At 34.8% G+C, this 24,080-nt stretch overlaps 1 long non-coding RNA gene across 2 annotated transcripts; it reads right to left on the reverse strand.

Moving 5' to 3' along the window:
* Window positions 1–1,484: 1,484 nt before the first annotated feature.
* Window positions 1,485–15,696, reverse strand: LOC148939708 (uncharacterized). 2 transcript variants are annotated; one of them, XR_016143526.1, is made up of 6 exons: window positions 15,536–15,696; window positions 13,472–13,742; window positions 12,361–12,501; window positions 9,882–10,216; window positions 5,052–5,265; window positions 1,485–2,490 (listed from the first exon to the last, which is right to left on the reverse strand). It is a non-coding gene; the product is annotated as an uncharacterized LOC148939708 (long non-coding RNA). The 2 variants fall into 2 exon arrangements; XR_016143525.1 differs by lacking the exons at window positions 1,485–2,490; window positions 5,052–5,265; window positions 9,882–10,216 and adding an exon at window positions 11,205–11,285.
* Between the last annotated feature and the right edge of the window lie 8,384 nt (window positions 15,697–24,080).

Raw genomic sequence — 24,080 nt, forward strand, 5'->3', positions numbered from 1 at the left:
ATAGTGCAAGCTCTGATTGATTTCTAATCAGGAAAATCGAAATACTAACCCACACGAGAAGGAAAAGCTCTTACATAGCGGTTGATGTAATAAAGAATTGTCGCAAAATTTATTCAAAGTTAAACGAACCCTACCACCTCTGCCGATGGTAGCGCGTCTGCGGTGTACTCCAAACGAAAAGGACCGAGAACAATTCATTCAGATGGAATTAAAATACTTACAGACAAGCTTTTAAAGCTAATCTCGCCTTCTTGGCAGCCAGCCTAGAAGGTCGATTCGTAATAGGTTGAGTGGAGTTAATTACTGTTTTTTAATATAATTAGTCAAATCATTTTTAATTAAATTTGTGTATAGGGCATTAAGCGAATATTCCCCTTAATTCTTGAAATTCCACACAGTATATTCTTTAGCCCATTAGATTGCAAAAAAGGTAATCTAATAAATTGTAATCTAATGGGCTAAAGAATATACTGTGTGGAATTTCAAGCGAGTAAAAAGAGCGAAATTCACAAGATTTTATTATGTTCTTTCATTGTCGTAATATTTCATAAATTACTTTACAAACTATTAAAATCGCATTTTAGTTAAAAAAAAGAATTTGAACTATAGCCTCATCAAAGTTAGCACTAATATTTACGGTATTTAATTCCAAAACACACTAAGTGTATATCCCAATGAGTTGTTGTTTACACTGCGTCGTATAAAAAAGAAACTTCCAGACAAAGCGTAAAATAATTTGGAAAAGTGGTGTCCACCAAATTTAAAGCAGACGATATCGCTATTGCGAGAGATCAGTTGTGTGTTAAAATTAACTTTTCTAAAAATGCCTTGCTTAAGAAAAAAACTAGCTAAATCAAGTCTTATTTCATTAGAGATACCTTTTTTTGTGTCGTTAAACGGGACATAATTGCGCTACTAATTGCAACAAAATTTTTATTCTGATTTCTTAGGCTAAGGGCATACACATTTGCTAGTCATATTAGTCCCTCAAACGTTAATTATTGGGAAAATAGCTTTTGAAAAATAAAGTAAAACATTTTTCATAAGCTTCTCTACTATAGCTTTTTTACCCAAGCTTTTAGTTAAAATTTGACCAAAGTCCATAGTCTTTGATTAAATTTTAAAGGTCCAAATACCATCCAAGCCATCCATTGAATGAAAATAAAAAAAAAATTCTATTACAGAAACGAAAATTCTGTCTAACGATGACATTGGTCGAAAAAACCTTGCGATGATGCGACATTACTTCTCAAGGTGTTTTATCTGACTCTCCTAGTGGGTATGAGGTCTAGAGTAGCCGTGTGTAAGAAAAAAGATCTTTGAATTTTATTTTGATTGAAAGTTTAGTACGCTTATATATGGGGGTATTTATATTATACTCTTTAATACACATTTTTAAAAAAAGGTAAGGATATCATGTTATGTTGACAAAACATCTCCTGTTTTGGGGGAGACAAGTCTGGGACGGTGATGGATAGGCTAAATTCACCTCTCTTTTTGTTAAGCTTTTCCCATTACAAATCAGCTATGGTAAAAAGTAGCAAGCCACAAATTAAAAAACCAAAAACTTATTTCTCAGTTCTTTTATCTCTCCCCAAAAAATTACTTTATGTGATATACCACCTTTTGACTTCTTGCAGCCGAAATTTGGCTTTAAATTGTATACAGTTTTGTAATTAGCCATAAATTAGTCTCTTTTGCCGCTTGATGCGGTGCCAGTATTTTTTTTTTTTAAATTAGAAGGGATTGTGGAGACAGGAAGAATTCACTGTTATGTACAATACTCTATGGTATGAATTATAAAGGGCCTAAGTATCAATCATTTGTAAAGTCTCTGGTTTGAAATAGTTTTGTTTTTCCATATTTAATGAAAGAGACCTCTTTTTCTTACCACTTTTCACTTTAAAAAGATCTTTTTTAATGTAAAGGAACTCATTTCTAATGAAAAAAAAACATTACATGCAGTTACAATGTGTTTGGTAATGGCAGGTGCCAAATAAAAAAAGAAAAGAAACTGGGGTGAAAAATTTTAGAAAATAAGCTAGAATTCTAGAATTCTAAAATAAGCAAGAAGTTGTATATGGGAACCAATAGATTGCTAATTTTTTATCTTTACGGAAAAAAACCTTTTTCTTTCTTTACTAGTGTACACTGAATACTGTCCAGCTATCTCTTAGACCAAAATACTGAAAAATCCTCTATAATCTCAAAAAAAAGTTAAAGAAACTAAAAATACGTCCCTAGAGACGTTGCGTAAAACCTGAATGGTTTGTAGCAATCCTTGCAGAAATAGCAAGCAATGATTGCCACAAACCATTCAGTCATGACATAGGACAACAGAGCGTTGGTGCAAAATATCGAAACGGAGGCCAAATTTTCCAGGGCATAACTTCTTCTTTCAGTATTTTTGTAGTGTATCCATTTGAAATTCGCTGGATACATGTGAATATTCCATTCATCGAATTTCGAATTCTTCAAATCAGCGCAGCCCTAAACAAAAGAACACATAGATTGTAATATACATTCGCTTAATGCACTTTTGCCAATCAGATTATTTCTTGCGCATGTCATAAGGTACAATCCAGGAGTCAAGTGACGATGCGGAACGCTAGGTAAGCTGGGTTGCCCTTCAATCAGAGGGGTTACATCCCCAAAGGCGTAATTACTGTACCTTTGAACAATGCTGAACAAATTAGATGTCTACACCTTCTGATTGGATGCTGGTTTTCGGAACTGATAGGGGCGGGGGGGGGCGGTTGCCCTCAAATCACTTTTGACTCCTAAGGGCACTAAGCTTCAATAAAATGAGCCATTTGTGTTTCAAGTATAGTTCTTAAAAAAAAGTAGAGAAAAGGTCAAACATGAGCGTAGCGAGGGGGCTATTGAGGTGGGAGTAGCCCCCGTCAAATATGGAATAATTTCTGTACGTTTTAAGTTTTAATGTCACTCCTTATTTTGGGTAGAAAAAACTAGTCTTTGTTTTTATTTCTGATCGTTTTTCAGATAATCCTAGGAAATCCATCCCCTCTGTGGAAAATTTCCCAAATTTTAAAATTAAAAATTCTTTGACTTTTATGGGGTGTTTTTCACCTTGTTCGAAAATTTGGCAAATTTTCTCAGACCCACTAATGGATAACATTATACTTAAAAATATTATATATTTGGAATCAGCACAATAAGCTAATTTTTTGGTACATCTTTTGATATCAAAATTAATTCCAGATCATGAAGAATCTAATTTTTTCTTTTGCCAAAGTAGTTTTAATACTGATTTGGTGAAAAATTACATTTTTTTTTTTACAAAAATATGAATCCAGCGGGTAAATATTCTATTTAATGTCATAGATTTGTAAAATATGTCCCTTTTATGTCCCAAATTTCTAAACTATGTCCCTTTTTTTGCCCTATTATGTCATTGTGTCCCGGCATACAAGAATATGTCCATTGGACACAAAATATGTCCAGTTGGCAACCTTGAGTCAAATAGAAAGTTTAAATCCAATGTTGCCAAATCAACAGACGAAGAGAATAAAAACACTATAAAAGAAACTTACATTAAAATTCAATCATTAAAACTGTTTAAAAATTTTTTTTTAAACAGCCCTAATATCATTACTTCAAGGACGTTCAACAAGGACTGGTACTCCAAACGAAATGAACAGAGAACAATTCATTCATATGGAATTAAAATACTTACAGACAAGCTTTTAAAGCTAATCTCGCCTTCTTGGTAGCCAGGCTAGATGGTCTATTTGTAATAGGTTAAGTGGAGTTATTTACTGTTTTTTTAATATAATTAGTCAAATCATATTTAATTAAATTTGTGTATAGGGCATTAAACGAATATTCCCCCAAATCTCTATTTAAAAAAATATTACTATTTATTTTGATTTTGATTTTAATTTCAATCGCCTCTAGAACAACCTGTTTTATGCCTAAATCATTGCTAATAAGGCAAGTTTCTTCAAAAAGCATTTTATGACTAGGGTTATCATATATGTGACTGCTCAAAGCAGAATCAAAGGAAATATTTGTTAGCTTTTAAAGCTAATCTCGCCTTCTTTGCAGCCAGCCTAGAAGGTCTATTCGTAATAGGTTGAGTGGAGTTAATTACTGTTTTTTTAATATAATTAGTCAAATCATATTTAATTAAATTTGTGTATAGGGCATTAAACGAATATTTCCCCAAATCTCTATTTAAAGAAATATTACTATTTATTTTGATTTTAATTTCACTTGCCTCTCGAACGACCTGTTTTATGCCTAAACCATTTCCAATAATGCAAGTTTATTCAAAAAGAATTTTATGACTAGCGTTATCATATATTTTACTGCTTAAAGCAGAATCAAAGTAAATATTTGTACTATTAGAATTTAAAGCTTTAGTTATGTCATATTTGTGTTGTTTCAGGCGTCTTTCCCGAAAATTCGGGGATAGTGCAAGCTCTGCTTGATTTCTAATCAGGAAAATCGAAATACTAAACCACACGAGAAGGAAAAGCTCTGACTTTGCGGTTAACGCAATAAAGAATTGCCGCAAAAATAATTTAAAGTCGACCGAACGCCGCCGCCTCTGCCGGCGGCGTCGTGCCTGCGGTGTGCTGACAGCGTTACGAAACTTCGGCGGCGTTCGACCGGGCCTCTCGTCGGTGGCGTTCGGTCGATCCGCCGGCGCGGCGCCGGGGTCTAGTCACAAGTATGCACGTGCATGATTGTTCTAAAGTGGCTTGAGTACAAATTGGTCTCATAGACCAGTAGTAGCAGCGTGAACAGTTCTATATTTTCATACCGCATCTGCCTTTATCCTATCTTATTAAAAACTATTTTATTTTCTTTCAATCTAGCTGCACATATTACACGTATTATTCAGGTAAAATTTTTTATCAATTTTTTGGTAACTTTTATTTGTCATAGTTGATATTTTCTCTTTTTTGGTCTTTGTCATGGCTGCGCAGTTCGACTTTAGATCTTTGATATTATTAGAACCTGGTACAATTAGCACATGTGATGACTTCAACTGCCGCAAATATCATACTCATTAATGTACTTACCCCGAAACTCGCCCACGACTTCACCAAATATTTTAAATTGATCAGGCAGTACACTGACAGGACCATGTTCATTACTCTCCCCACAAAAAATGCCCCTCTTTGAATATATTCTCTGTATGTATTCGATGTATTCTCTAATGCACTTAATGTACATAGAGTACCAATAGAGATGAAGAATGAACTAACAAGAAAAATGTGGAGGATCATCATAAACCTGAAAAAACAAATAGTAAAAATAATGCTCTTCATTTTTTGTTGATTCCAAAGAAAAAGTTTTTTATTAGTAAATAGGGGATCCAAATCTAAAATGAAAATTGCCTCACTAGTATGCAACATACAAATCTAAATTGCTACTTCATGACTTAAGCTACCAATTAACAACAATTTTCTTATCTCAATTTAAATATAATTCAAAATAAATACGAGGTTGCGGATTAATAACTCAACGGAATAAATAACTAAGTTAATAAGAAGTAAATAATAACAAACCGACAGGAAAAATTTATACACTTTATTTGTCGAAGCAAAGATGCAAAAAGGATGTTTTTCATAATCTAAGAGGGTTGCACTTTTATTTTTTCAATAATTTCAATGCATACACAAAAAGGGGCATTTTTGAAAACATAAGAAGACAATTTCTTGGTTTTGGATTTTAAAACTTGGACTAACTTTTTCACGCACATGTCATATCCAGAACATACCCATGCATATTCTGCGTGACTTAAAAACAAGTGCATGAGAAAAACACTTCAAGCAATGAAGCTGATTCAAAGATTTCCCAGAAACAAAATGGAGCTTTCATCTCTGGGCCAATGCTTATTTGTTGACCTTTTACAGCTTTTTACTGTAGACATGAAAGTATGAGGTTCGAGACCATTGAAAATAACAACACTTTAAGCGAAGAATATGCCATTAAAATGACTTTTCCTTGTACGTCCCTTTGTACGCCACAAAGATTCGGTTGCAAGTTTGACGTATCCAAGACAAACAAAGGAGCCATTTGGCGGTCCTGTTATACGTTTACCTAATTGTCAATTTTATAAAGAAACTTTTTTACTACTGAAAGTAAGGGTTAACAATAAAACTTATCGAACAAAAATGTTTTTGAGTATTAAAACAAAACGGCCCTAGCGTTCCAGGAGTTGTTCATAAGGAATTGGGACAAAAAAAACAATACGAAAACAAAAGAATATTTCAGCAGTTGTTCTTAATGAATTGGGATGTAACATAAAACTTGACCGTAAAGAGCAAAGGGGTGATAAAGGGACAGTTCCAGCATATCTGGAATAATTTCTGTTCTATTCGAGTTTTAATATTTGTCTTTACTTTCAGTTGAAGAAACATACTTTTTTCTTTATTTAATTTCTCATCGTTTTCAAATAAACCAAGACCTAACTAAGTTATAATTCTAAGCTAAGCTAACTAAGAAAATTAAACCCTAAAGCTCCCAATTTTCTGCTCTAAATCCATTGTTAGTACCCCCTTTTTAGTTTATAAACTTAATAATTAAGATCTTGCATTGCAGTTAAAATTTAAAAAAAAATTTGAAAATATTGTCCAAATTTTGGATGAATTGCTATTTTGGTTGAATAGTAGTTTTGTTGAATATAATATAATAATATTCATAAACATGTATATATAGTACCGGAAGCCCGGCACTCGGTACGTGGCAGGCTATATATGGATTTTCATTGTCGCTTGTTTTCTATACACAGACAGTTTTACCCTTTTCTTGATGTCATGACGTCCAAATGGACCTTAAATTAGAAGTAGTACCTTCGTAAAATTATGTTTTTATTATTGGACCTTTAACTTTTGACTCGGCTTTTTTTTTGTCATTATGAAAGACATATTGCAGAACATTTGTTTCTTTGAATTGTTCAGGTGGTGAGACAAAAACTTTTGATTTTGTCTTAGCTTGTCTCTTGTCATTATGAAAGACATATCTCCGAACCTCGGTTTCTTTTAATTTTATCAAATGGTGGGACGATAACTTCTTGTTCTTCCAACGATTTATCTAGTCAAAGATTTTGATTTTCGAAAGTACGGTAGGTATTGATGACCTTACCCATGTCAAATCCAAAGCCCAATCATCACTTTCATTTTCAATTTGTTTGGATTCTCAGTGTGACGAGTGTGGCTATGACAGATGGTGGCTATGACAGATTTGCTGTTTCAATGTGTTGATAGATGGCTCTCGCGCCGTTGAGACTGCAAGTCATTCTATCCTAGTTTAACTTGTTCAGTGCCTTGAAATACTCCTCCCTTTGCGATGAAAGTGGTATCAATCAAAACTGTATTAAAAGTGCTATTCTTTGTGACTGAGGCTGCTGCTGAAAACTGGATTGATCAATGCAAAAAAGGTACTTTCATTTCTTTTGCTGTTTTGGCGCCATCTGTCATAGACACACTCGTCACACTGAGAATTTATAAAAATATAGATGACTTTCCCTTCGTTCTCAAGCGAACAAGAAGAGGACGCAGAGGTGGCAGAAAGAAATTTAAGATTGACGTGTTAGTCACCTACGGACGATTGGCCAGCCAAAAATCTAAGCGTGAGAGATGTTTAGTCTCAATGCTGCGCGTGAGCCTACCGCCCTGGCTGATTCCTGACAACAATGCTCCTACCAATGATTTCGGGTCAGATTGTCCTCCAGTATTATCGCCGCAGGTTCTCTCTTGTAAACACCAACTTCCAAACTTCCTTCTGAGCAACGTCCGCTCATTAACGAATAAAGAGGATGAGTTAGATGTCATTCTACATAAGAATAACATCCACATCGCCGCAATTACCTAAACATGGCAGCTCGATGAAACAAGTGGAAGGATGGCTGGTTACAAGGTTTTCTTGAACACTAGAACAGACAGGATTGGCGGAGGTGTTGCCCTGTATGTACGGGATGACATCCCCTGCAAATATTTAGATAACTTCAATGACCCTAACCATGAAGCGATCTGGGCATTATGCAAGCCAAAACATTTACCACGAGATGGCTCTTGCATCATTATCGCAAGTATTTACTACCCTGAAAGCGCCAAGAACAGACGGCTGTTGGTATCCTATCTTCAGTCTACGTTAGACACATTACGTCAGCGGTATAGCCGCCCGGGCTTCATAATAGCAGGCGACTTCAACCAAACAAAGAAACAATGGCTTGCTAATACGCTGGGTATGTCACAAGTGGTCAAGATACCCACCCATGTGACCGAGAGCACCCTTGACCTTATTCTTACAAACCTTGCTCCATATTACAAAGACGTGTCTTCGAACGGGCCATTGGGCAAATCAGACCATCACACTCTGCTGATGAAGGCAAAAAGTGAAATTAGGAAGCTTAAGAAAATAAAAGTACTCCGGAGACCTATCACGAAGTCTGCTATTAATACGTACGGAATGTGGGTCGGTACTCGCTGCTTCAGCGAAGTATACAACGAAAGCGATGTCAACAGGAAAGCAGAAATATTTCAGTCCCTACTCTATGACAAATACTTCGAAGTTTTCCCGGAAAAGCAATTTGTCGTGAGCGAATCTGACAAGCCCTGGATCACTCCAAAAATAAAACAGCTGATTCGCGAAAAAACCACTGTAAGGCAGTCAAGTGGTGACGCAACGTCGTTACGATTATTAAGAAACAAAATCGTTAGCCTTTGTCGCGAGGCAAGAAAGTCCTTCGGAAAATCCCTTTCGGACCCTGAAATAAAAAAGAATCCCCGTAAATGGCACCGTCTAGTAAGGCAGATTGCTGGAAAAACAGTATCATCCAGTATCCGTATTCTGAACGATGATGGGTCACTCGTGAGTGCAAATGACGTCAACAATTACTTTACTGACATTTGTACATCCTTTCCTGCCCCAACTAACACTGAAATAGAGAACCTACTGTCAATATGCCCTGACGAAGGTGAAATCGAAATAGTTGAGCATCAAGTTTTCAAAGAGCTGAACAAGTTGAGTCCATCCAGTATCTCTTTTCCTGAAGAACTGCCTATAAGGTTAATACGAGAGTTCTCTCTTTTCCTGGCCAAGCCACTTGGACACATCATCAGAGAATGTTTCGCCCAGTCAGCTTTCCCGTCGTGCTGGAAACGCGCATTTGTGCGTGTTATACCAAAGACTAAAACACCCAAATCTTGCAACGAGTTACGACCGATATCAATCACATCTATCTTTGCAAGTCACCGAGTCATTCATCCTGCGTGAATCGCTCAAGCAAACGCATTCTTGGAATAGTACTTTTTTGTAATTGGAAGAGTACTTTTGTACTTGTAAAGGTACTTGGAATAGTACTTGCCAGTATTTTTTGGCAAGCATTAATTGTTTTTTGCATTTTTTAAATTATTGTCAGTATGGTAGAATGGGCTAATGAGAGATGGTTTTTTTCCTATTATAGTTTATTTGTTTAATAATTGGGGTATGTAGCTACTATTCTTACGGGCGTAATTTTCTATGGGGCCGGAGGGGGGGTGAATGATAACAAAGTTTGCCCCCCCCCCCTCAATCTACAATTTAACGTCTTCAAAAATCTTGTCAAAACTAAGATTGGCCTACATAAATCAAACATCCACAGAAACAGATCAGTTTTCTTTAGCATACCTTTGTCTTTATGGTACTATATGGTTCACTTTTTATCTGGTCATTTTTACTTCATTTGGAAAAATTAGCTCCAGATTTACCCCCGCCCCCTCGCCGCAGGCGGTTGTCAAAATTAACCCCCCAAAGCGCGGCAGGGGTTTTTTCACTACTTTAGGGGGCCTATTTGTACTTTATTTCACTTTTTTTTGCAGTAAATTAAATTCAATTGATTGGTCTTCAAGCATTTTGTACCATACCTCTTCCATTATCGTAATCACCTCCAGGGGCATTCCAAACAAGCTCTACTTCTGATGTTTCATTAAAAACGCCATCTGTATGAAAATTAGATATACAGCTTGTATGACGTTTTCATTGGCGTGCTTTATACATATGAATTCCGTGTCAATAATTGCTTTGTCCATCGTCGCGGAGTTTGATGGTAATATCGACACTTGGTAGATAGATGTCAGCCCCATTTGATAACCCGGTACTTGCAAAAAACGTCGTTACTATGACAAAAAGTTGGAATTGTTCCATTCTTACAAGATCTTCATAAGTTCATAGGGCATTGTGCTTCCACAGCAAGGGTGACCTGAAATCATAGAAAAATTAAATTTTTTAAATTCATATTAGTCAGCTACGATTAACAATATATCTCAATTGAATCAATCAAAAAGTTATATAAAAAATCCGATTGGCTCAAATGAGCGCTAGCTGAATCTCGGTATTACTAATCTCGGAGCGCTAGCTCTATCTCTTTGGGAATGGGACTCAAGTTTCTTTCCTCCCCCAAAAGAAAACCCTTTGCTGGTAACAGTAATTACGTCAATACTAAAATATTTTTCCTTTTATTTCGACTTATACATAAAAAAATACTTATTTCCCACTATCTGATAATCAACAAAACTGTTCAAAAACAAAAACATCCGCCATATTTCAAAATATTTCTTGCTGAATCTAAATCAACTAAAGCTTGTATTAAAAACTAGACTCTCATAAGTTACTATTGAATCTTTTGAAATATTTTGCTTCTACTGCTAGCAGTGCACTGCGAGTGTGTGTGGGTAGTTTTTAATTCCAATCAAACATATTTTAGGGCACCAATGTTTACACCTTATCCGTTTAAACCCACATATCAGTTTACCGCACATTTTGGTCATTACCTTGGTTATCAAAAATTAAAGACCATGCTTATCGACTTTTTACACTAAGGAGAAATTAATAGATCACACCATTGTTTGTGATCTCGAAGGATTTTTAAGCACGAATGGAAAAAAAATCACAGGAATAGATCACAAACTGGTAAGACAATTTTACTTTTACTCGGGACCTTTACATTCGATATATCTACTAAGGCTGGGTTCCTTAATCGGTCCTGCTTGGATCCCAATGTCCCCTAGAAAGTACCTAGAGCTTTTACGGCTATCGTTGCTTTTTGCTAAAAAACCCATCTTAGTTTTTAAATTAGTGTAGGCGACATTAAAGTTTGAAATTAAGTAAAAAGATTATTATGTCACCGAAAGGAGAGGAGGTGGGATTTTTATTAAAAAAAAAAAAAAAAAAAAAAAAAAAAAAATCTGCTCTGTTTTTGTTTATTTAAATTTTTTTGTTCTTATTTTTTAGCACTGGAGACAGCTTGGCAGAGGTCCTTGCCGAAATACCTGCTTTTATCAGTTCCCCTTTTTTTCTGTTCACTGGCTGATATATTAGTCTCGTTTTCTCGGCTGTTTAGTTTTATTATTCATATATTATTTTTCTTGTTTGTCATAACACTAAATCTAGAGAGGTATATGATCTTGTTTCCCTAACTAGGGTTCTTGCATAACTCGAAACCGTTACATTTGGTATCATCGTTAAATCTATTATGGGCGGGCTTCTCAACGGGGCCTCCTTCGAATCCAAAGGTTTCCTAGAAGGTTCCTAGAATTATCATTTCCTTTTTGTTGAAAAACCATGAAATCTTAACTACCACCAAACTATAAAACCGTAGGAACCACGATGAAGAAACTTGAAGGATATGGCAAATATTGTGCAGAGCTCCCATATAGCTGTAAAAAGCTGATAAATACTTCACTGAGGAATCTATGAAAAAGATTATGTAAAAAAAAGAAGAAGAAAACAATACAAAAAATGAAGAACACAAAGAAATTTTGACAATATACTGCAATAAGTATTTCAAATACTAAACTTCTTTCCTGCATCAATTTGCTTTGCTTTATTTCTTCAATGATACATTGCCAACGAAAAAGTAAATAGTTACAAGTATTTTTTTCAGAAAAAACGGAGGTGGGAATATTTGGGCCGTCGACCTCCCAAAACATCAAGAGTTTAACGATATTTCCTATATTTTCTTATAATGTCCATACAATTCACCGCTTAGTTGAAATGGTTTGAAAATTTTTTCTCCTTCAACCCCATAAAAAAAATGTACGCTTGATAGCAATTTTTTCGTCTGCTTTACTCAAATAGTAAAGAAGATATATATTTCTCATTAATCAAGAAAAAATGTTTTACACCTTATCGGTATCTATACTTTGGTAAAAGGCAATTAAAAGAGGATTCTAATTTTCTGTCTTGAGAGAGAACACTAGAAGGGGAGAGAGCCATAAAGAGAGGTAGAATACGGAGAAAAGAGAGAGGCTGATAGGGGCCAGAAGTAGGGAGAGAGAAACTAACGGTAATGGGTGATTAAAAATCACCTAAAATTATTTAAATTAATAATATTGACTTACTTACCTATTTTATCTACTGGCTGAGTTTCCATCGCATTCAAATGGTTATTTAGTACCTTTATCTGAATAGAATAATATCCATAGATGTTCAAAAATCCAGTGAAATAGCTGGAATATATGCCATCGCCTTTGGTAATATCAGGATCTGCGAAATGAACACATTCTATCAAAATATACTAAGAAAAATAAATAATTAATACCCAAAAATAAAACAATATTTACGTAAAAAAAGTCTTTTTTTAACATACCTGCACACAAATGAAAGGAGGGGTATCACCTCCTTCCCTCCCTAATATAAATCTTACCAAAAGTATTTAATCGAACAACTGAAATAAGGCAGATAAACGAAAAATAACGCGACCCCCCCCCCTTTCTCCCTCAGGAATGATGGTTAAACAAAATAAAATTTCCTAAAGAAAAAATTATTAGATGCCACTCTACAGTAATTAGCAGTTTGGTAAGTGTATTTTAACATTATATTTAAATAAAAAAACAAACTAAGGTCACAAGCCAAGGAGGCTTCAGGTCCAAACCTTCTCTCCAAAAGTATCAAGATATATTCACTTGTTACTTATTTTCTTAAATTTTCCTTACAAATCACTTATTTTCGTCTCAGTCCAAAAATAAATTCCTCATTTGGAATGAAATCATTCCTGAAGAATGGGTCCAGAAAATATCCAGATATATTCAGTTCTTAATAATTACTCATATTTTCCTTACAAATCAATTATTTTCGTCTCAGCCCAAAAATGAATTCCTCATTTGGAATGAAATCATTCCTGAAGAATGTGTCCAGAAAATATCCAGATATATTCAGTTCTTACTAATTTCTCATATTTTCCATACAAATCAATTATTTTCGTCTCAGCCCAAAAATGAATTCCTCATTTGGAATGAAATCATTCCTGAAGAATGTGTCCAGAAAATATCCAGATATATTCAGTTCTTACTAATTTCTCATATTTTCCATATAAACGGTTTATTTTTCTATTTTTTTCAAAGTTCCCGGCCAGTAAAATAAACTCATCCATGCATGCCAATCAAAGACTACACTATAATATAAGCTGATTACTTATTTACTCAATCAACATAAAATAAAAAACATAAAAGCCTACCTCCTAATTCAGTATCTTTCAGATTTATATCCATCGAAGACATTCCAAGTCGCGTTACCGTCGCAAAAACAGAAGTATTCCAAACCGGTCGAAGTCCTTTTGTGACCTTGGCATAAATTATGTAGTGTTAGCATTGATAGAACTTATCGCCGACGTCCAAACAGTTACTACAACCCCGTCTGGTACCTCATCACGAGACTCTGTCAAAACTTCGACGATGCAAAAGGATGTTGAACGTTCCGTGGTAAAAGAAACTGTAGCTCCACTCACCCTAGAAAAATAGGCTTATTAGAATGTGACAAATATAAAATTTTGACAATAACAACTGCTTTATTTTGTAGTTGTCAGAAGCAGCACAATAGAATTGACCCAGTATAGTGATGTACCACCCTTTTTTTCTGACATCATACAAAATTATCGTAGAAAGATGAGGGAGGGTTCATTTGATCTAAAAAAATTATTTACAGTCTCCTATTTAAGTGAGGAAGCCAATCACAGAGCATCCAATCGCCCTTACAACGTCCTTTATGCCCCCTGTCACCCCCAAAGAACTACAGGGCAACAAATACAAATTTTGAGAGAGCCATCTTATTTAATAGAACAAAGAATAAATCAAAACATATAAAACAGAGATAGAAAAAAAGAATAAGAATGGAATTTGAAAAGAAAACAAAAAGACAGTTAGTGATCACGAATGTGTTTGTATTAGAACTAAAAAGACACAAAACTGAGAGCTATTTCCATGTTCAATATTCGTCTTCCCATTTAAAACTTTCTCAAATTCCTTGTTCTAAGGAGGGTTCCTCCACTTCTTGTCTTTGCTTTTTATTAAATTTTTTATCCATTTTTTTAATTAAATACATTTGACTGGGTCATCGAAAGATACAAAAAAAACAAGGGCTTAAATAAAATAATTCCGTATGTTCTGTAATTCAAAATATCAAAATAAAATGCATCCAATTACAAACTCGCTATATTTCTTACTCTCCAAAATGCTTTCAGTTAATTACTAGTTAGACCCAAGCGTACACAGTGAGAAGGAGGTATAAAGTCACTTATACACATATTTCTTTCAGTTTGAGTATAATTTTGATTCTATTTAATACAAACATATACATTTGTGAATAAAACTTTTAAATTAGACATTGATAATTTTGGAAACAAGATTTTTATTTTCTTAACAATATTTTGAATTGGTGAAGCAATAAATTATTGAACAGTTTGTGGTAATGAACTGTAAGTAAGGAGCGACCTGGCTCAATAGTAACTGATACTCTAAAAACCGGAATTTTGATACCAATAGATACATCAAAAGAATCAGATTTGTATGCTGAACTATCTAAACTTCGGTATTAGTAAAACCCAGCATTAGTAAAACCCAGTAAAACCCAGTGTTAGCTGAATATCAAATCACAAAATCACAGTAATTTACACTAAAACTTTATGTTTTTTTTAGTGATAAATGTGGTAAGTAAATTGTTCTATCAGACATAGGACACATGCGAGAAGACAAGTGAGATTAATGCAAATGAAATAAAACAAAATGGGATGAAAATATAAGTTTATGAACAAATTTGGGCTATATATTTGCATATTAGGGGGTGGGGTGGGGATAAAGCATAGCATATATTAAATATGTAACCTAATCTACCCGACACTATGTACCTTTGAGTACCCATAAACCCCAAAAACCTAACCTTCAATTCAGTATCACTGAGTGAGCACTATTACACCATGTCACGGTAACCTGTTTATTAACACAGGCGGTGAGATTACGATGGCCTCAGTTAGCAAAATTAATCGGTTTTTAAACTATATGCACACTGTGGTGCCTTTTCAAACTTGATGCCCGAAAAAAGATGTTGTCACAAACTTCACACTTAAACGGTTTCTCACCTTTATGGGTTCTTAACTGTCTGTTCAGATGCGCTCGTTGAGAAAAGGTTTTGCCAAAATTTACACATCTAAACCTTTTCTCACCCGAATATATCCTTTCGTGCCTCTTGAAATTTGCTTTGTCTGAAAACAATTTTTCACAAACATCACACTTAAACGGTTTCTCGCCTGTATGGGTTCTTAAATTGATCCTCAAATGTACTGTTTGAGAAAAGTTTTTGTGACACGAATCACATTTAAACGTTTTTCACGTGTATTCAGGATTTGGTGCCGTTTCAAATTTCCAATACGACCAAATGCCTTTTGAAATATATAACATTCGAAAACAGCACCCTGGAATATAAAAAAAAAGAAAAAAAAATATTTTTATACTTATTAAAAAAAAAAAAAAAAAACATGCCTCGCGTTTAGAAAATTTTATTAAAATTGATTTACGGAGAATTCAGAGCATATGTACAGCGCGATTATACATTAGGCCGAAGGGGGGGGGGGGGATATTTAATAAAAAAAAGTTTTTTTAACTGAAATTAAGGAACGAAATTAAAAATTAAAACCAAAACACATTATTCAAAATATTATAGGGACTGTCCCGCTCCTCAGCACCGTGCTCCTTACTGTAAAGTCTTTCATTGCTTAAAAAAAATAGAGTTGTAAGAAAAAGTCAAACTTTAGCGTTAAGAGCGTGAAATTGAGTGGGTGGCATCCTTTTCATATACGGACTAATTTCTGTTCGGTTTAATGAGCCCTCCTACGATATTCTAGGACCACTGGGTCAATACGATTACCCCTATGAAAAAAAAATAAATAAACACGCATCCGTGATCTTTCTCCTGACAAAAAATGGAAAATTCCACATTTCTGTAGATAGGAGCTTGAAACCTCTACATTAGGGTCTGTCCCCTCCTCAACGCCTCGCTCTTTACGCTAAAGTTTTTTATTGTTTAAAAAAAATACAGTTGTGAGAAAGAGTCAAAATATAGCGTAAAGAGCGAGAAGTTTTGGGGCGGCAGCCCCTTTCTCTTTTTTCGAAAATCAGGTAAATTTTTTGCAGGTATCAGGCAAAATATTTTTTCAAAAATTCTGTTGCTATTGCACCGGACGTATTGTATCGCGGTATACCGGATGTATGCCGGATGTACGATTCCAATAGATAAATCAACAGAATCAGATTTTAATGCCGATTTCAAATATATTAGTTTCCTTAAGTTTAGTCTCACCCATCAAAAGTTAAGCGCCTGAGAAAATTTGCTTTCAAAAAAACAGGTCAGCAACCCTTAAATTTATAGAAAGTTAATGAAAATCACACCATCAGATTCAGCCTACCAGAGAACCCTACTGAGCTCTACAAAAATATGGAATTTTATATTTTTTGCCATAAGGAAGATCACGGATTTATTTGCTTTTGTGTTTGTTTTTTTTTTCCAGGGCTAATTGTATCAACCCAATGGATTGGAACTGAAATTAAAAGTTATAGTGCCCTTTTTAAGTGACAAAGAAATGGAGGGCAACTTTTTTCTCGCTCAAATGGAGGGCAACTTTTCGCTCATTTTTTTCTCAAAGTCGCCCAATTAAAATTTTGAGATAGCCATTTTGTTCAGCATAGTCGACAATCTTATAACTTATTTTTTTTAGGATGACTTAATCACCCATAGTTCCCAGGGGAACGGCTGCGTGTTATGAACTTTGCCCATTGCTTACATATTGTATTGGTTATTAGGAAGTATATTACTCGGGAGAATCTTTCCGTGGAGGACGTTTCTTTGGGGTTAGGGATATTTCTATGAAGGGGGCGCCGGATATCCAAGCATTATTTAAAATACGATCAGAAAAAAAAAAAAAAACAAGTTTTAGTGCCCTTTTTAAGTGACAAAAAAATGGAGGGCAACTAGGCCCCTTCCCACGCTCATTTTTTTCTCAAAGTCACCCAATTAAAATTTTGAGATAGCCATTTTGTTCAGCATAGTCGACAATCTTATAACTATATTTTTTAGGATGACTTAATCACCCATAGTTCCCAGGGGAAGGCCTGTAAGTTATGAACTTTGCCCATTGCTTACATTTTGTATTGGTTATTAGGAAGTATATTACTCGGGAGAATCGTTCCGTGGAGGACGTTTCTTTGGGGTTGGGGATATTTCTATGAAGGGGCTGCCGGATATCCAAGCATTATTTAAAATACGATCAGAAATTAAATAAAAAAAACAAGTCTTTTCAACTGAAAGTAAGAAGCAACGTTAGAACTTAAAACGAACAGAAATTATTACGTATATGAGGGCGTTCTCCCCCAAGTCAATACCTCGCTCTTTACGCTAGTTTTTTTTACTACTACTGCTACTACTAACAACTCATCGCAGCACCAAGCCGCTTGAGGCCAACACAGCTATGCACGCTCCTCCTCCACCCCAATCTATTCAAAGCCTCTCTTTTTACACCCGCCAACGAAGTTCCCATTTCCTTTAAATCTTTCTTTATGACGTCCTCCCACCCCAGACGGGGCTGACCTGCTTTCCGCTTAGCCCTAAATGGTTGGCCGAAAAGAACAATCTTCGGCAATCTGTCATCCTTCATCCGCACAACATGCCCTAACCACCTCAACCTTTCTTTCATTATAGACCTAGAAAGCGGTATTGAACCACATTTTTCGTATAGCCTATTGTTTGAAATACGGTTAGTCAGCCAGGTACCCAGATCAATCCTTAAGCAATTTCTCTGGAAAACATCTAGCAAATCTTCATCCACTTTTCGGAGCGTCCATGCTTCAGAGCCATATTTGACCACTGTCATCACTGTAGCTTCTAAGATTCTAATCTTGGTTGGCAGACTTATCTTCCTATTCTTCCAGACTTTTTTTAACTGTTAAAAACACCCTGAGCCTTGGCTATTCTATTTTTAACATCTTCACTGCTCCCACCATCTTTACTAATAATACTACCAAGATAAGTGAAACTGCCCACCTGATCAATCTTTTCATTACCCAACGTCATATTTTCATCTTCACTTATTCCTATCCTTAGTGACTTAGTCTTCCTAACATTAATTTTCAAACCAATTCTAGCACCCTGAACTCACAAAACCACTTAAAACTTCATTCATTTTGCTCACACTTTCATCTAGGATGCTTAAATCATCAGCATAATCCAAGTCCAGGAGACTTTTTCCTCCGCTTTTGATTCCGTGGTCTCCCATTGCCTTTCCTTTTCTCCTTAAGACAAAGTCCATCAAAATAATCCATATAAAGGGAGATAGAACACAACCCTGCTTAACTCCTGATTTAATACAAAACCAGCTGCTAACTTCCTACCTTAACCACAGCAGTGTTATTCTCATATATAGCACTATTCACTTTAAAGTATTTGTCTGGTATACCAAACAAAGATAAAACCTTTACTAAAGCACCTATATCAACAGAATCGAACGCTAGCTCATAATCTATAAAACTGAGGACCAAAGGTGTTTGAAAACTTAGGCACTTCTCAATTATTAACCTAAGAGTGATAATTTGGTCAACACATCCTCTACCTTTTCTAAAACCGCACTACTCTTCTCTTAAAACTTTGTCTACGGCATCTCTCGGCCTAAAAAGTATCATATTACTAAGCAATTTGCTACCTACAGAGACCAGACTAATGCCTCGATAATTACCACACTCACTTTTATCACCTTTCTTATAGAGCGGCTTAATCAAGGCTTTCCTAAAATAGTTTGGTACTTCCCCTTTTTCAAAAATCATATTCACAATCTTCAATACCTTATTTCTAACCTCTGAGCCACCATATTTAAGAAAATCATTTACAACCCTATCAGCACCTGGAGCCTTATTATTCTTTAATCCTTTTAGTACTGTTGCTAATTCCTCCTCACAAAACAAATCTTCCTTCACATCCAAGGTATCACTAACTTTTTCATTTTCCTCTATATTTTTTCCAGCAACTCTAAATCGGTTAAGCAAGTTCTCAAAATGTTCGGCCCATCTCGCTTTAGCTTTTTCCTTATCGCTAATTGCCACCCCATTCCTCTCTTTAACTGGGACAAGTCCGGATTGACTACTACCTCTCAATTTGTTAGCGTGCCAGTACAATATTTTACTATTATGCCGTCTAGCTGCATCTTCTAAATCCTCGGCAATTTTATCCATGGCCTCCACTTCACACCTCTTTAATTCATATTGCAATGCTTTCTCCACTTTCTTTACATTTCTTTTGTTTTCATACGATCTAGCACTCAGATAATTCTTGTACAAGCCCTTTCTCCTTTCTATTAAACATAAAGCTTTATCACTAATGTTCTTAGCTGCAGTCCTAGCTTTCTTCCCTAAGACACCTTCAGCAACTTCACAAATTATTTTTCTAAGATTATTTCAACCATCTTCCACATTTTCAAATTTTAAACTCTCAAGTTTAGTATTTAAATGTTCCTGGAAAGTTTCTCTCAAATTCTCATCCTGGAGTCTACTAACATCATAACTTCCCGGGAGGTAATTACCCTTCCGATATTTCAGCTTTAAATTAACCCTTGACACTACTAGATGGCGATCTTTCCTTTTAACATCAATAACAGCACTCCTATATACCCTAGTATCTTGTAATGATCCTGCCAGTCTTCGGTTTACTATAACATAATCAATAATGTTTGCTATTTTACCATCACGTGAATACCATGTTAGCTTATGAGCCATTTTATGACCCAACACCGTATTGGTTATAACTAGATTGTTATACATACAAAATTGCAGAAGTCTGTATCCATTACAGTTTTCTTTTCCTACACCAAATTTACCTAAGCTGGGATACCATCTATCCTTATTTCTACCAACCTGGGCGTTAAAATCTCCCAGTAATAACATCATATTTCTACCTGGGACCTTGTGTATTTGCTCCAGTAACTGTAAATAAAATTCATCTGAGTCACTAGCATCTCCATCAGTCGGTTCTACAGGGGCGTATACTACTATAACTGGTACCCTGAACTGTTTAGTCATAAAATGAGGAATTAGTATTCTATTATTAATACCTTCCCAGCCTAAACAAATTTTAGCAGCTTCCTTATTCATCATGAGCCCTACTCCCTGTCTATGTACCCCATCCTTCCTGCCTGAGTAAACAAATTCTATATCACCTAATTTCATGCTTCCTAACCCTGGGATATGAGTTTCTGAAACTCCTAATAAATCCAGTTCGAATCGTCTGAATTCGTCAGTCAAAATGTCGATACGATAGTCATTTTTTAATGTCGTAACATTCCAAGTTCCAATTTTCATGTTCTTTAAATCATTGAAATTTTTTTCGCCTCAGGAAAAGCAATGATACCGGATACCAGTGCAGGACGGGGATCACATATCTTCAAAGAGCTATCTATTCTATTTAAACGCCCTTTGTGATTCAGGGGTTTGTGAATTTATTTTTTTTTAACTTTTAACGTAAATAGCGTGGTATTGACTAAGGGGAGAGCCCCCTCATATACGTAATTAAAAAAAAAAAAAACAAGAAAAAAACAAGCGATACGGCTTAATACTAATCAAAACTTTTAAAACCAGAATTTTTATGTCAATAAATGTATCAAAAGAATGGACTTATAATACTGATTCTAAATATAAAAATTTTATTAAGTTTAGTATTACTCATCAAAGGCTACGAGCCTGAGAAAATTTACCTGATTTTTTAAGAGGGGGGAAACATTCCCTACAACTGAAAGAAATTTAATAAAAATCACACCGTCAGATTCAGCGTATCAAAAAAACTTATTACATAGGTTTCAAGCTCATATCTGCAAAAATCTGCAACTTTGTATTTTTGCCAGAAGAAAAATATACGAATATAGACGTTTGTTACGTAAGTTAATTTGTAAATTACGTCAGAACCAAATTTAGAGACAGCCATTTAGCAAATGCAAAGTAAAATTTTTATGCAAATTTTCTTTACTTATTCAATGACTGTGAGCCAAAATCAAAGCTGCATTAACTAAAAATGATCAGAAATTAAATAGAATACAAGTTTTTTAAACTGAAAGTAAGGAGCAACATTTAAACTTAAAACGAACAGAAATTATTCCGTATATGATAGGGCATGTCCCACCCTCAACGCCTCGCTCTTTACGATAAATTTTGACTCTGTCTCACAACTTTTTTTTTTAAAAAAATAAAAAAACTTTAATATTTAAAAGTTTTAATGTCGCTCCTTACTTTGAGTTTAAAAAACTTGTTTTTTTTTATTTAATATAATACCAAGAGTACATCTTTGTGAATAAAACGAGATTTTAATTTCTCTATCTTTCGTTGCATTCCTGGCAATAGGGTCAAGTGGGTAAATATAATAGTGATTTGTTTTTATTTTTATTGAAATTTTTTGTAGGAACTCTCCTATGAAATTAATAAAATAGCTTAGGATTTTCAAAATAATAAAAAAAAAGATTGTGTTTTCATTGTTTGTGCTTCTTTGAATTTAATATTTTAGGAGAAATGATAATTAGAAATGGATCGGCGATCGAAAGATTACGCACATTAGTCACCAAAGTAACAAAAGCAAAGCCATTGCTACTAAACTAAAGCCTCTTTTAAATAAGTCTTCTGTACAAAAAATGACGCCAATGCACCACTATCGTCAAGGAAAACTTAGATTTGATGAGATTAAAGCTAAAATAGAACAAAGCTAAAACAATGGTATTAATAAGTTTTACTGAATGAGCATATTACAACTTATACATGCCAGCTTATACAAAGCAGACAGAGGAAATACTCAATTCGTCTCAAAGTGAAAAGTACTAAATGGAATACAAAGTAATGAGTGAATACCGACCACAAGTTAACTTATTCTTTTACAGATTGTATTAAGCGAAAAACAAGATATAATTGTGTTTGTCTAGCCTTTATTTTTTATTTCCACTGAAAGTCGAAAAAAAAATTTACACAAAAAAAAAAACTTGCAAACGTTAAGCATAATATAGGGAGGATTACATTATTAGTATTCTTATGTAGTTTTGTGTGCAGTCTACGGCTATATCTGGTCCCAGTGGAGAGAATGAGGTGCAACTGTTATTGTAGCAATCATTATATTTGGAAATAATGTTGATTTGTAAATTAAATAGTACCATGCCATTGTCATTATATTGCTTTCTTCAGAGAAACCCATTGAACAGGATGTTACCATTACTAGCTGAATTCATCAAATCGGGTTCTAATTCAGTCAATTTTTCATCCCTTTCTACTAATTTATTTTAATTTTTTCTTAGTAATTTGCTGGAAACGTTCTTGGTTATGTTGATTATGCATTTCAAATTAACGTTTCTTTAGTCAGTAGTTGGCAAGTTGTAAACTTGAAAAAGTGTAAACATACTCTAGTTCCTCTAGTTGAGAGGAACCTCTAGTTCCTCTAATTGACCTGAAATTGAAAACTTGATACCAGTCGCAAACAAATCTTTTTACTTTCATTGAGGGATAAAAATCTGGATACACTTTACGATTTTTTAATTTTTTTGTACATTAAAATTAGAATTATCCAAACCCCCGAGCATAATAGCTATCTTCTTTAGTATTTTTATTATTATTTGGCTTATTTGTAATTATATTTACCAATGGTATTCTTGTTTTACAATTTCAAGGTACCTATATGTTTTTAAAATTCAGTGGCACTGTTGTGTTGGTTAGTGTACGAGTTCTAAGGTCCACTTTATAAGCTGTCAACAATTAAAAAAGTCATCAGACCTCTCTGTTTTCCATCGAATTAGTACTGTTCTAAGGTAAAACAACAACGTGATAAGAAGTTAAATTTTATCTAAAAAATAAACAAAAAATATCGTTCCTAAATTTCGAATATTAAAAATGGTCCTATAACGTAATTTCAAATCGCCTTTTATCTTTTTACATGTTAGCTGTCAAAGATATCAATAAAAACCTGATAAGAAACCAGAGTATAAAATATAAAACTTGAACGGAAAGTTTTGGGGGATTTTAGTCAACAAATACATTTATCATATATCGAACTATCATACGCGGAAAAATAAGGATATCTCAAAATGTTTATTGAAAGGGTTTGAGTGAATAAGGGGCGTGGGAGGGGGGGGGGACTATTTAATCTACAAACACTCGACATTTAAATAGGGCACAAGCCCTTTAAATTTCCTATCGCATTATTTTTTTTTTGAAGTTTATACGAAAACTCCTATAAGAACCTTATATGTCCCCAGGGCATAACTTATCACCCTTGCCCTGAGGGCTGTGGGTGAGTACTCTCCTCAAAAACATATTTTCTATCTGAAAATCTACTATGCTGAACAAAATGGCTATCTCAAAATTTTGATCGGATGTGTTTGGGGGAATGTTGGGCGTGGGGGGGGGAGGGCTTGTTGCCCTCTAATCACTTTCGACTATTAAGAAGGGCTCTATCCATTTGAATTTATAATAGAATGAGCCTGTTTTGAAGTTTCTACGACAGTGCCTTCTATAAAAACTGTATATGCCCAGTGAGTATAACGAAACACACGTGCCATGAGGGCTTTGTGAGAGGAACCTAAAAAGGAACTTTTCATCTCGAAATCAAAGCACAGTAACACACTGGATCTATCCAATGAGTTATAGGAGGGGGGGGGAACCGAGAGGCGTGAGAGGGGGGGCTAATTAACCTTCCAAAACAGTTTACAATTAAAAATGTTCCTAGTTCTTTGAATATTCAATGTAATGAGACCTGGTTGAAGTTCTACGACAACGCCTTCTATAAAAACC

The sequence above is a fragment of the Artemia sp. Qi Xiang Cuo genome, chromosome 21 (genome assembly GCF_049724085.1).
Source record: "Artemia sp. Qi Xiang Cuo chromosome 21, ASM4972408v1, whole genome shotgun sequence".
Taxonomy (NCBI): Eukaryota; Metazoa; Arthropoda; class Branchiopoda; order Anostraca; family Artemiidae; genus Artemia; species Artemia sp. Qi Xiang Cuo.